Raw genomic sequence first — 13,807 nt, forward strand, 5'->3', positions numbered from 1 at the left:
CCATGCCAATACATGGCCTGTATCCAAAAACAAATGAGTTGTAGACTTGCAGGTGACAATCGCAAAGCTATTCGTATTTGGATCTGTGGCTAATCATCACTGCAGATACCTGAAAACGCTGTTCTCCTTAAAAAATAGATGCTGAGTGAAATGTTTCTAGGACACAATGGACTTTTTAAACCACACTACGTACTGAATCAATGAACTGTTTCATGTCTGGCAGTGTTTGCTTTTCTTGGTGACTATTCATACCTAAAGGAGGAGTTATTCTCATGGTGCAATACTCCTTTGCCGATTACCATCGAACACATTCACTGTGTGTCACTCATTTCACCACTATGGTAAAAAGGACTGGGCTGCGCTGTCCTTCTGGCAGTCACCTGATCGACTGTGCCTGTTGATCAATAAACATTAATTACTTTTCTTGGGGGTACACTAAGGTGCAAAAAGTGATCTGGAACTTTTCGTGATTTATCCACTTGCACCCGTTTTAATGTTGACTAACGTCTTAACAAATGAACTATAAAAGAAATTCAGTCATTGGTGGCGAACTGACGTTATGGCGGAGTTTACAATCTCGAGAGTATAGTGCTACTGTTTGGTTGTATTTGAATCAGTTTGACAGAATTAACAATGAAGCACAATATCGAGGTGGAGTAGGACATTCTCCCTCGCTCGAGCCGCTGCTATCTTTTGCTGCATACTCACGAACATTAGTCTCAACACCTATACGTGGCAAATGTGGTCTTGTCATAGCCTCTTAATCAAATGTACTAACTACGGCTCCAACGCATTTAACACAGAGTAAAATGAAGCTGGCAGGTGTCGAGTGCTTACTCTCATTTCAGTTGTCTTGGGCATTGGAAAATACTTTGCGCTTAGAGGTCGACGTGCTGCGTGCTTTTTGCGACTGTCGTGCTGTATTCAGCTGGAGCGCAGCTGTGTGTCTGTATTGTTTCCATCTTTGTATATGGGGTGGCAGCGTCTGTCAGTTTTGTTTGTTTTTGTTAGCGCCTTTTTTTTTTTCGTGGTGTACATGTGTTGCGCCGGTGGCGCTTCTGTGTGTATTGATGACGATGTCGCGTGCAGTAGTTGTGAATATTGCCGTGGCTGACGAGAGTGATTATGTGTTGATGATGCTGATGCTATGGTGAAGATGTGTACACACACGTGCAAACACAGATACACACACTGTACACATGTTACAAGAGACGCATACGCTATCGCTCTTCGCCTTTGATAATCGACACACCAAGTGCACACATGCAGAAAAGAAGCTGTGTTTGCGGCGGGCTTTGTAAATAGAGAAGGAGAGAAAGGAATAAAAACCTTCGAGGGAACTAGTCAAGTACAATAAAGTTTAGTACAATGGTACCAGCCTTTGTGTCCTGTCATTGTCATTCTTTCAGGTCATTTGTGTTGTGGCAATTTATTTAAACACCTTTCGTCAAAGTTTCGTCAAAAACACTTTCGAAGGAGTAAAAGGTGTTTGAGGAAAGTATGAAGGAAGAGCTTTGACGGTTCGTCTCTTTGTTGACACAATCTTGATGAAAACCAGCAGATAATGAAGACGTCATACTATACCTTCGTTGACTTCATTTCCTGTTGGTTTTTATGGAGAGAAACATGTGTTTTCTGACTTTAAGCCTCCTTTGACACAGAAATGAATGACAGTTTATGTCAGAGCCGGTGAAATAACATTCATGTTCGTTTCAGAAAAGCAGTGCCCTGGATCTTTTGGGAATGGACTGCATATTGCCTCGCTCCTTTCTAAAGTTGTGGTATTGTGCCATTACACGTATTATTGCAGCCTTGCGCAACCACGCTGATCGGCTCGAAAGAACTTTCGAGATAATCATAGAACTTTCCGATGCGTTTTCACCCACAATGGGAACATTACAGATTCTTCTGAAACTTACGTGGCTGCTAGCAATAGCACTAGAATATTCGAGGGCACATGTATAAATGCCGACACGTGTCATTGCTTGTCAGTTGTTGGAGTATATGTATGTAATTGTCAAAACTGGAAACACAGATTTTAGATGAGCACAGTCTCTTGAGTTGTGTCGATAGCATCAGTGTAATCATAAGTGCACAGACCCATCTTGCCTTGATGTACATGAACCGTCAGCCAACCCCAACTCTACGATGTTGCCAAGTGATGGCCCCATCGTGGCTGGCCAACCAGACCTTGCTCTTTCTTCATCAGTGAACATGCACAAAACTTGGACGAGATGAAACTTGGATGAAGACACGGTGTCTTATAATACCCTAGGGATGTTCATGACCCTTTGAGGAACATTGTGGTCGACCTTTGGTGCCGACGTATTGGTTGTATGGTGGACTGCCCGCTGGTAAGCACGATGGCCCTGGTACAATTTACGGCAGCTGTATTTTGGTGGCGGCAAAATGGGAAAAAATTTGGCAGATCCCACACCATGTGGGAATGTTTCCTGCAAGACAGTCCACGGATAATCGCATCTTTTGGCTTTAAGCCAAGCGTTAAGAGGTGGATCAGTGTGTTTTTGTAAATGTAGTAGAATTGTGTGTCTATTGTGATTCTACATGAATGTCATACACTTACGTTTACAGGGTAACTAATGGTCATACGTCGGCACCTATCGTTAGAGCGCCCATATCATTATTATCAAAAGGAAGTGCTTTTCACGGTGCCATACGATGGGAATATTGTACGTAACTTTAATTAGCGCACTCCTCCAGGGTAAAATAACGCTTGAATATAGCTTCCGCAATCATTGGTACTAATATGTAACACTAGAACAATGCCTCCTTTCTTTCAATGGCAGTGCAAACGCGCGTTTCTCAACAGGATTCACAACGAGAGCTGTCAATCCGTATTAGTTCAGGGAGTGGTTGTGATGCGACCCTACACGATTGGTAGCGTGTTTCCCACAATACAGGTTTTTAGCAACCTACGGAAACACGTTACGGAAATACGACACAGTTCCTTTTCGTATGCGCGTACAATGGTCGCGCACTTGTCAGCCGGTTTCGTGTTGCCGCCTTTCCGTAACCTGTTTTCATAGCTAGCTAAGTGTTCAATATCATACATTGGTCGTATATGTTCCTCCGTGCTCCTTCTTTGTGGCTCGAAGCAACGCCGCCATCGCATCGCAGCGCATGCAGTAGTGTTGCAAGACGCTTCTCCATTGGTTGACTGCATAGCGCCATGAACGGCGACACTCTATATCAAAATAACGTATATTTTAGAGAGCTAGTGCGTGCCCGCCAACAATGTGAACATGAGGAACGCAAGGCCCCACCCCATGGAACTGTATGCAACTGAACAAAAAATTATAAGATTTCTGTCGTGAGGCACTGCATGAGGGGTCCTTTCCCCAATGACCACGAAGGGTAGGTGATGGGGAAGAGCAGGAAAGAGCCAGAAGAGAGAGTGGTGAGCAGCTGTATCGGGCGCACCTGGCTGGCATTGATAAAATAAGGGAGGTGTTGACTGGAACTCCAATTGAGAGTAGCCGAGACAACGCAAGGGCATCCTAAGGAGATTCAAATATCATCCTATTTAGGAGTTCGGGACTTCCAAAAGACGTCTCGTGTCGTGTCGCGCAAGGTGAAAGATAAATCCTAAGTGATGCAAGAATAGACCTTTCTGAAATGTACCAGGCTGGAGCGTTTGAGAATGGAACATGCGGCTACTTTTTACTTCAGGGACACTTCAAAATGGTTGGACATCTGCTACCCCAAGGGCCGTTCCATGCGCTAGCCGCGCAGCCGCAACGCATGTGCCGGCACACCTGCCGCACCCAAGCGGAGGGTGAAAGAGCGTCGATAATTGGCTTATTTGTCCCCCGCTTGCGTGCGGCAGGGGTCCCAGCACGTGCGCTGTGGCTGTGCGGGTAGCGCGTGTAAAGGCCATAACATATCTATACTCCCCCCCGCCCCCCTCTCGTGACAGAGTCAGTTGTTTCTCGAGGAAAGCATATCCTCATCCAATAAACACACTTTTCTTTTCGCACAGACAGTCATATCAGTTGAATGGTCCCTTACCAGGTTTCACAATATAGAGCTGCCAAGCGCAATGCGTTCGTGGGGAGTTCATGATAACGTCTGCCAAAATTTACAACGCTATGCGCCGCGAAAAAACAGATGAACGCTGCTCCCTTTTCCTTTCGCGGGCGCGCGCCCAGGCAATGAGGGCGCAACGTGCACGTATGAATGGCCCTACGTACACGGCAGTGCAGTGACGTTGGTCCTCTACGTAGACGACTATGATCTGACGTTGCCAGCAGTGGCACGTGACATGGTGGAAATTATGACATGCGTAGTTTATGTAACTTGTTGCTTCAAGAGATTAATAAAACTTGAGATAAATGATGAGTCACAATAAGGGAATGTGTGCATCTTTTTTCCATTCCCCCCCCCCCCCTCGTGAATTGCAACGAGATGCAGGGCTAATGTGCCGGCGTTTCGCATGCGTTTGTGTCCCCGCGGTCAGCGCATTCAGCAGACGACAGCTGTGGAAGCGAAGGTAACGCTCCTTCGCGTTGGTGCACTCCTTGTGCCCATCTAGCGTTTCCAAACCACCCCGCAGCAACAAGCTATAGACCCCAAAATGTCGAGAAAAAAAACGGCACTCGTGTGCTCAGAGGTTGGGCTTGTTCGGGTACGTCATACGCATGTGACCTCTTGGTTGGATGCCGGAGAGAGCAGGGCACACATTTGACATGCGAAGGCTACGTGAGGGAGCGGCAAGGGTTTTGAGCTCGCCGGACACCCCCGCGAATCTTCTCGCTTCTTCTCATCCTCGTTTTGCCGCCGCTTCAGAAAAAAACGTTTTCTCAGCGCGTGAAATGAACCAATTGAAAAAAAATTTGTGGCATAATGCTTCTTACCAGACACACAACAAGTTCCACGGTCTCACTAAAATGTGTCATGGGGCGTGGTGAAGGGCCCTTTAAAACCAAGGAAAATGCATGGAACATTAAGTGACCAACATAAATGATTTATTGCCTCGATATTAAATTGTTTTCTTGCACTACAATCCTGCCAAGAGTGTCGATGGATTTGGTATTTGCCAGCATGTAGTCTAAGGTGCACATTTCTAAGTGTAGAGTCTTCCATCTGGTATCCATCAACAGGGCTCGCAGAGGCAGCTGAGGACAACAACAACAAAGCCTGCATATACGCATCCCATTTTACACGCCCTCATTCCTCAAATAGCAGCACCCTCCACTGCGTCGCAGGTCTCACCGCCACCTTGGTCTTTTTTTTTTGTTTTTAATAGCCCGACAACCCCGTCATAGCATAAATTCTGTTATGAATGCTCGCAGTGTTCCCACTCATTTGTTCTAATTTGTGATTGGTGGAAGACGACAAGCACTCAAGAAAAGGGGTGGGGTGCTGACACAGGCTTCGGGGGGGGGGGGGGGCGATCACCCCTACCGCCCCCCCCCTTCCTCTGGATCCGCCACTGCCCTATACATACAACTTAGAGGGCGCTTGAGCTTCGCATTCAAGAGCGTGATCCGGCCCCGTGCGCACAAGCTATCTGGCTTCGGTTCTCGGTCGATGTCATGTGATGACGTCATCGTGGGGCGTATATCATCGTGTAACGTATACATTGTGATATGACTGCCACTGGCGGCACGTTTTCTGTAAGAGTTGGCCGGTGGTGACTTCACGCGCGACTCGAGAAACTGCCATCAATCCCAGAGAAGCTAGAAAGGAAAATAGGAGGAAAAGAACGGCAGGGAGGTTAACCAGCCTATAGGTAGCCGGTTTGCTACCCTGCGCATGAGAGGGGGAGGGTGGAGATGAAAGATAAAGAGCAGAGAGAGAAGAGAGATAAACACAGCACATTCGGCAGCACACGCGCGCGCACTCAGTCATAGTCCATTCGTGTCTTTCGCGGTTCAAGTCGCTTGTTCAAGCCTCTTGTTCATGTCCGTGTCGCGTAGGAATTTCAACGGAGCTTTTGTCGCCTTCTGTTGCAATTCGGAGAAGCTAGGGTTATCCGCATAGAGGAGCACCTCACGCAGGGCAGACAGGAGTGCGGGTTCAGAGAAACTATGGGGCAACGCCAAAAGCTGGCGCCGACTTCTTAATGGGCCACTGTGTGATGATTGGGACGAAACGGCACTGACCAGGCTCATGTGTTTTGATTGGACTAATTAGGTCGAACTAAACCCTTTCCTGTCCTACTTGGTAGAAATGGAGGAACATGCCCCGTTTCCCGCTCTCGTGGCTCGACACGACTTTATTGGTGTCACTAATCATTGTAACTATACTGCATCAGCGGTTGCAGTACGTCCAACCTGTGTCATGCTGGCTTCCTGGAAGTTGGTGTATTTTGTGTGACTGACTATTTGCAACAATAAGGAGCCGGCCTGAGGTGTTATAATGGTGGTGCTGTGTAGGAGAAGCACCTGGGAAAATGGCTTATAGGCGCTCGTCCTGGACATTACTTCTAACTATGTAAACAATTTGTAAAAATTCCTTTAAGCTCGATTTTTTTTTCATTTTTCAAATTTCACAGCATTACTAAACGGTGTACGGGTACAATGTAACCTTTATGCCATGGAATCATCTGTTCCCCACGCTTCATTTTAACATTGCCTAAATTCGGGTAATTTAGTGTTAGCGCATGCTTTAGCACTAATGGAGTCAGGTCCAATGTTTCGCTGCAATGAACCCGACGTTCCTGTAAACCTTTACAACCACCAGGGGCTGGTCCAGCCACCCATTTTAGGGGTAAGGGGCGGTTGCTTGAAGTAACATCGGAGAGAAAATCGGTGTCTGTGTTTTTACTAGCCCGAAATCCCCGTCATATAGTATAAATGTTGTTAATGGGAGCTCACAGTGGTGCACTCACTTGTCGTAATTAACAATAGCAAGTAGACGACAATCACCGAAGAAAAGGGGGAGGTGCTGATACAGAATATAGGGAGAGGGCGACCACCCCTCTCCCCCTCTTCGAGATCCGCCAGTGACAACCATATCCCATACTGTGTCGTTTGGTTAGTTGCTGAGGAAGTGCAGAGGGCCCGGAACATCGCCGAGAGGCTCCAGCTTCCGCCACCTTCATGGGAGACGCCCCTTGGCTGAGCTGCCAGGGCCTCTGGTCCCGTTCAGCTTCTGCCATTTTTGAACCATGATATGTTCTCACTCACTAACTGGGCCCCATTGGGGTGGCTTTACTCATCAGGGGGGATGGCTCATGAATCGTGCGAGGAGGAATAAGCGTTTATTTCACGAAATGGTTATCGCGGTGCATGATCTGCTTCTACCACAGATGCAAGGTCTCCTCATTCCAGGAGCCCACTGGCCTTCGTTGCCTTCTTGACCCTGGCAACGATACGTCGTTGTTGGGTTAGGTCCTCTGAATTGTGCGGCAAGGGATAAAAAAGAAACATTGTGGAAAGATAATTTTGGGGGAACGAAAATGTTAGACTAGTTTATTTATTTATGAGCCTTGAATAAGAAAATAGTTTTTTGTTTAATCTGTCGGGGATAATGAAAATAACTATAAGTAAATAAAAAGTAAAAAGCTAACATGAAGATCCCTGACAGCAAATAAAGAAAAAATCTTAATATAAAGAAAATGCAGTGAGAATTGTTTTTGCATTTTATATAAATTAAACCGAGCACCAGAATAATTTATGTAGTCTGTACTTTTTCTATTTTTAAAACCTGTATTATTCTACATCTTCACAATATTTTACAAAACCACTCAATTATTGGCCAACTCCCTACAGTGGGTGAGCGCCACAGCTAGCAGGTGAAGAACGCGCTGTTATCTTTCTATATATCATGTAGAAATTATTCATTGATTAGGAAAAGACTTCCAGTTGATCCGTTTTCCACAGTAGGCTTAAATTTACCTGCAGATAATGTTTTTAGTTTCGGTGCCTCTGACTTGGGACATTCACACAGAAACGCATTCGATGCCGTATGCAGTTTTATTCAAGAATCTAAGTGAATGTCATTATAATGCCTGTCTATATACCTGCTTTTTGACGAAAACTTGTGATAATGGGAATGAAAGTCGCACATTAATTCAATTGTGACCAGGAGAGATTAACTCAACAGTCTGGTCTACTCAAAATTTCAGTCTTCTAGTATAGTATTAGCTCTCCTTTTCTCTTATTGATTCATATTTATTTTATTTTTTGTTTAGTAACAATTTTTCATTGTATTCTTATTTTTATTATTTCAATATTTTGTTTTTTAAGAATAGGCCCTCAATCAGTGTATCACATTTAGGATACTACTAGTTTTCATGGCCAATCCTCCAGAGTGGGTATGGGCCAGTACGTACAGGCAACAAACAGATATTCTGCCAGCCTTCCTTCCTTTCGCTTGGACATGAAGTCCACCGATGGCAGGAGTTCTCCCCATATGGCCGCTGTGACGAAGAACGCTAGCAAGAAGCTCATCAAGAATGCAAGCCTTGCAATGGACGGTAAAACGAGTAGTGGTGCAAAGATGCCCGAAGCTGCAGGTAGCAACGCAAGGCCGTCTCTCTCCATGTCCTCTTCTTCTAAGGCGAGTGCGGCTGGCAAGGCGTCGAAGGCCCCGAGCGTTGTGTGCCGCGGAGACGATGCGCTGAAGGCAGACGCGAGAGAAGGTGGTGCGATCAAGGCGCTTGTCAGCGGTGAACGGATCGCCTCTCGTGAGACTTCTGGGAAGACCATCGAGACAGACCGAGCGAATACTGTCGGCGGGAAGACGGACAGGGTGGACAAAGCTCCGAGTGGTGCAGGGTGGCCGGAGAACATCAACGATGGCGCAACGAAAGCCGTCGCGAAGGATGACGGAACCAGTTTGTTTGGCAGCGCTGAAAGTGTTGTATTTGTCACCGCAGAAAGCGACAAGGCGGAAGGCGGAAAACAGGAGCCACCCCGGCAGAAAAACGTGACGAAGAAAAACGACCAAGTTGTGTCAAAAGAAAAAGATGCACCGTCGCCCGCGACGTCATCCACGCAAGTGCCGCAGGTGGTGACCGAGGAAAAGACGCCGGCAGTGCAGGACACATACACGAAAACACAGGCTGCCAAGGCGGCGACAAACATGGAATCAAAGAATACTCGGAAGAAACGCGGCCGTTCAAGAGGAAACAAAGCTGTGCAGACGAACCCGGAAGAAAAGAACGAGCCAGTCGGCCCACCCATCCACGTTTTGTTTTCGCCGTCATCGTGCAGTCTGTGCGAAAACAATGCTTCTCCACCAAGCTTCTACGGAGCGATGCGGCCATTCCAAGTAGGCAAATATGGCGCCCTGATGACCGCTCCGTCCGTGGTGACCTCTGGCCAAGGACCTTCGCGTGGAGTCGTCAAGAAGACGGTGAGGACGACGACGACAACGCGACGTGTACCCGACAGCACCAGAACACCACGCTCCTACAATCTCGTGGAGGAGGTCACTACGGAAGACGTACGAGAGATCGCAGATGACACAGATAAAACAAATACTACAGCTTCGACATCGGTGGTCGGTAAGGTCATTAGCGGAGGAGCCATGAAAAAAACTGTGACCACAACGCGACGTCTGAAGGATGACGGCAAAATGAGAAAGAACTCTGACGCTACCTCCGGCGTCGAACCTACCATCACAGAAAAGATTGAATTCTCGGAAAGCGCAGCGAAACGAGGCTCTGTGGAGAAGCAGGCGGACGGTGCAAGACCATGGGTGTCTTCAGTTCTGGAATCCGCAACTAAAAGGAACGCGGCAAGCGTAACCCCGAAAAAGATTGTGAGTACCGTGCGCCGTGCAAAGAATGCCGACCCACTAGGTCAAGATGACGTCATCGAGACAGTCACCACGGAAGTCGTCGAAGTGGAATCCGAAGCGTGTCCTGCTCAAACAGCCCAGCAGACAGCGGTACCCATCATTGTTGGAGTAGCACGTGATCCATTGGCCACTAAGTACCGGTACTCGGAGTCCAGGCGCCTGGCGTCGACACCGTACCGAGCCCCTGGTAGAGTCGGTGCAGTCAACCAGCGCATGCAGGTTCGGCCGCCCAGATTCTGGTCGAATCAACCTCATCGTCATACAGTGTAAGGAATGCAAGATATTTCACAATGCTGTCGCTGTCAGCGCCACCAGGCTGGCGGACTAGGTAGGGTTAGGTATTAAGTATATTATTAGGAGAAAGCCTTACCATTTTTTATCCAGTAATAAATCAAATTCAGTTGGTCATTAAAATGTGAGTAATGGCTTGAAAAAAAAAAGGTGGTGTCAAAATAGAATAAGCCCTCGTACGTGCAAAGTAGGCAGCCCTCGCATTGTGAGCTTCGTGATTTCAAGTGCACTTAGTGAGACCTGTCAACAAACAGCTCTGGTAGCTTAAAAAGAGGGTGTATGTAGCACTGTTAAGCTCCAACGTGCGTGTTCTGTATGCGACAACGGCATACAGAACAACATTGATGGGGCCTAAATGCAGAAAACACACGTGTACTTCGATATTAACATTATATGGTCGAGATAAACATGACTAATACCGGCCTCCTAACCATATGATGTGATTTGAGCGTAGTGCCTTGGTCTATAAATTTGAGACTTGCGAACTGGATTGAAGCTATAGGCTATGTATCGTTTTGCAGTGCTCCGTATTCTCGGCCTTGTCGGCATGGGGTCACGCAGCATCTTCCAGCATGTCGCTTCGCTGCCTTCTCACGAAGAGGTTTTTCAGCCTGGGAACCTCCTTATACCGGCCAAGGACACCACGGGCACTTCTGTCACCCACCGCCATATCTTGCGCCCATGGTTGCACACGGGCCCTCATCACCGTGTCCTGGTCTGGCGGGAACACGCCTGCAGCCACAGTGTGTGCATTATGACGACGACACGCCCGTGGCGGCAAACTGCGGCGTCGTTTCTCCTACTGCCGCACCGCAGAGTGCCAATGTGCGCAGCGTCGACAATTTGAGTGACCCCAGCGAGGGCACCTACGACGTCTTCTACGAAGGAGCGCCAAACCCGGTCCCTGCAAACGTAGGCGGTATTCGAAACGAAGTCCCTCGGCGTCCGACCGAGTTCATCTGGGAGACTCCGCCTCGAGAAGAGCTCGTCTACTGCGCCAATCTCGTGGCAAGCCCTACTACGCACCATGCTGCGCACGCTGCCAATGGCCCCCGCGGCGTAACTTGCAACGAAGACGTCAACGGCCACGACCATGATGGCGTCGACGCAAGGGCTGCGCCAGCAGTTACTGATCTGAGCATGACCGCTGGATCCCAGGTGACGAGGATGTCTCCAGAAGAGACCATTTTCTTCTTTTGATTGTATTTTGAGGATTACGAATGTGACGATGTACTTGCGATCAGCAGCTTCAAATGAGGCAGATTTTACGGGTGACTTTCGTTTGCGAGGAGGCTATGCGAATTCAGTTGTCACAATCAGAGTGATTCTAGTGCGCCGGCGTTTGTACACGTCGTTTCTCGCAAAGGCTCGCGGAAAATTTCTCTTGTCAACAAGGGCATGTTTATATCGTGTTCTGTATTCACATTTTGTTGTAGGGGAATCTGAGAAAGCGGTTCTCTAATAGTGGGACGTCGCGGAGATAGTAACGTAGCACGAACACCGCGAAGACGTCTTTCTAATAACGATTCTAGCCAGTGGCTCGAAAAGCATATTTCATGTGGTGCTTACAATCCTGAATTTCTGATCTGTAGGCGCAAAAGTGCCTCCTATTTATATTGCTAAGATGAATCACATTGTATGGATTGCGAGCGTAGTCATAAAATAGAATATAAAATAGCATATATTGAACAAATATCACATAGTTTTCAAACTATATAGTTGCTTTGTGAGTACAGACAAACATACTTCATTACGTGCTTTTTGCCATGTCAAAGACGTAATGTACAGAATTCAACATCAATGGCACCCGTTTTCAAGATGTAAGCTGAGCCGACCACTTGGTAACGTGGACATTTTTCATGCGTAAATGCCATACAACTATCGTTCGGGAAAGATATTCACAGTGTTGTAGCACTAATAAAAACGTCCTTAGTAATATCATTATTGTTACACTGAGAGACATTGTAGTGAAGCCTGAAACATAGTCGTCGAATTTATAAGATTTAAAGCGAGTATGTACGCCACGAATGTTTACAACACATTGCGACTATCGTAAAAAATAATAAGGACTCACCCGGACTATCCTAACAAAAAAAAAAATCATTTTGCTTACGTCCTTTTTTTTACAATGTGAACGTTCATCATATCGAACTCAACGACAAGCGCTGTCGGTCACTAATTGTGTCACATTTATACTTCGAGCATACCCCACTGCGTCTACAAGAAATTGAAATATGTGAGTGCACCAAGATATCATGTGCAAATGGGCCTCCACTGTAACGTATATAGTGTTGGATGCTTTATTTGGAATCTGCAGTTAATCACAACCGAAGACATAAACAGCTGATCGATTTGGTGGATCGAAAACGTTCCCGGGTGTAACGAAAACAAGGCACCAGAAAACAGGTGGTAAAGTGTCATTGCCGAGAATGCTTGTGCATAAGTGAATTGTTAAAAAGTGATATTCTTTTTTTTTGTGTGTGTGTGTCTTCAATCATCTGTGCGGGTCCTGCCTATTACTTGCGTTACGTCCACCGCGCAGTTTTAACTTTGTTTAGCGATATCAGTAGTTACTGGACAATGTTATTTTGTTATGAACGTCTAGTACGTTCAATAAAAACCGCAAATGTCTTCTAAGATAATTTTAGAAATGAACAAAGTTGCGACTCTTTATTGTAAATGAATGCCAATCACATTTGCGGATATGGGCTAACTTTTCTTTACGCCTATATGTTATGAGCAAAAGCATGTGCCAACGCGAATGTCCTGACTTAGACATCGCTGCAGCGATTGCTTGATCCAGTGGACGTATAACTAGAGGATGAAAAATACAGATTGTGAAGGTATTCGCCTTGCCATTTGCCTCGTTAGTCGGTGATACATGTACCATCAACCCCCAAAATTTACGGGACACGCTAGTGCGTTGCTGCAAAGTACCTGCCTGTGCCACCTAGCGGTGTGCCAGCTGCTGCCAACCGCAGTGTTAGACTGGAAATGTGTCTACTTGTTATTCACTGGCCTTTAATTTTCTACTGCTGCGTAGCGCATTGTTAGTTCACAGTTTTCCCGTGAAGCGTTTATCTGCAGTATGACCGCCACACTTCTATTTTGATAGCATGATGAAATATACCACGGCGTGCCTCGAACGGCATTCCGCTGGCTTGTTTGCAACTGGCTAGTTGGCAAATAATGCGTCTGATAAGAGCTATGCTCATAGACTGCCCTGGAGGTAGGTGCTGAAAAGCGCGTCGAGTTAATAAAATCATGGCATATCCACGGAGTGCATGATGATGAGTGGGGCGAAGCATCCGTCAGTCCTTCCGCGCTTCTGTCCGTCCGTTTGTTCTTTCTTCCGTCTGTACATGCGTCCGTCCGTGCGTTCGTCCGTCCGTCCGTCTAGTGAACACTTCAAGTACCGCAACCTTGCTTCTTTTCATCATATAGTCATCATAAGTATCCCCATCCAGCGGACATTCCAAAGACTAAACGAGAAGTGGCATGGTCGGACTAGAGGAGCGGCACGCGCGCACTCTCATACGGCCTGCGCTTCGTGTCTAGTTCCCGCCTTTCACCGCCTCTATAGTTCATGGCACTGCGGCCAAACCCTGGCTAAACATTGCTAAAACCAAGGAGGTTACGTCCAGCGAGTTTAACGTGGCAACCCTTTCTGGTCAGATAGTGCTCTAAGTGCGTCCTTCTGATACTATATTTGTTTATTAAGCATTAAATTCAAGGCAAATTTTAT

Source organism: Rhipicephalus microplus, chromosome 2 (genome assembly GCF_043290135.1).
Source record: "Rhipicephalus microplus isolate Deutch F79 chromosome 2, USDA_Rmic, whole genome shotgun sequence".
NCBI classification, from domain to species: Eukaryota; Metazoa; Arthropoda; class Arachnida; order Ixodida; family Ixodidae; genus Rhipicephalus; species Rhipicephalus microplus.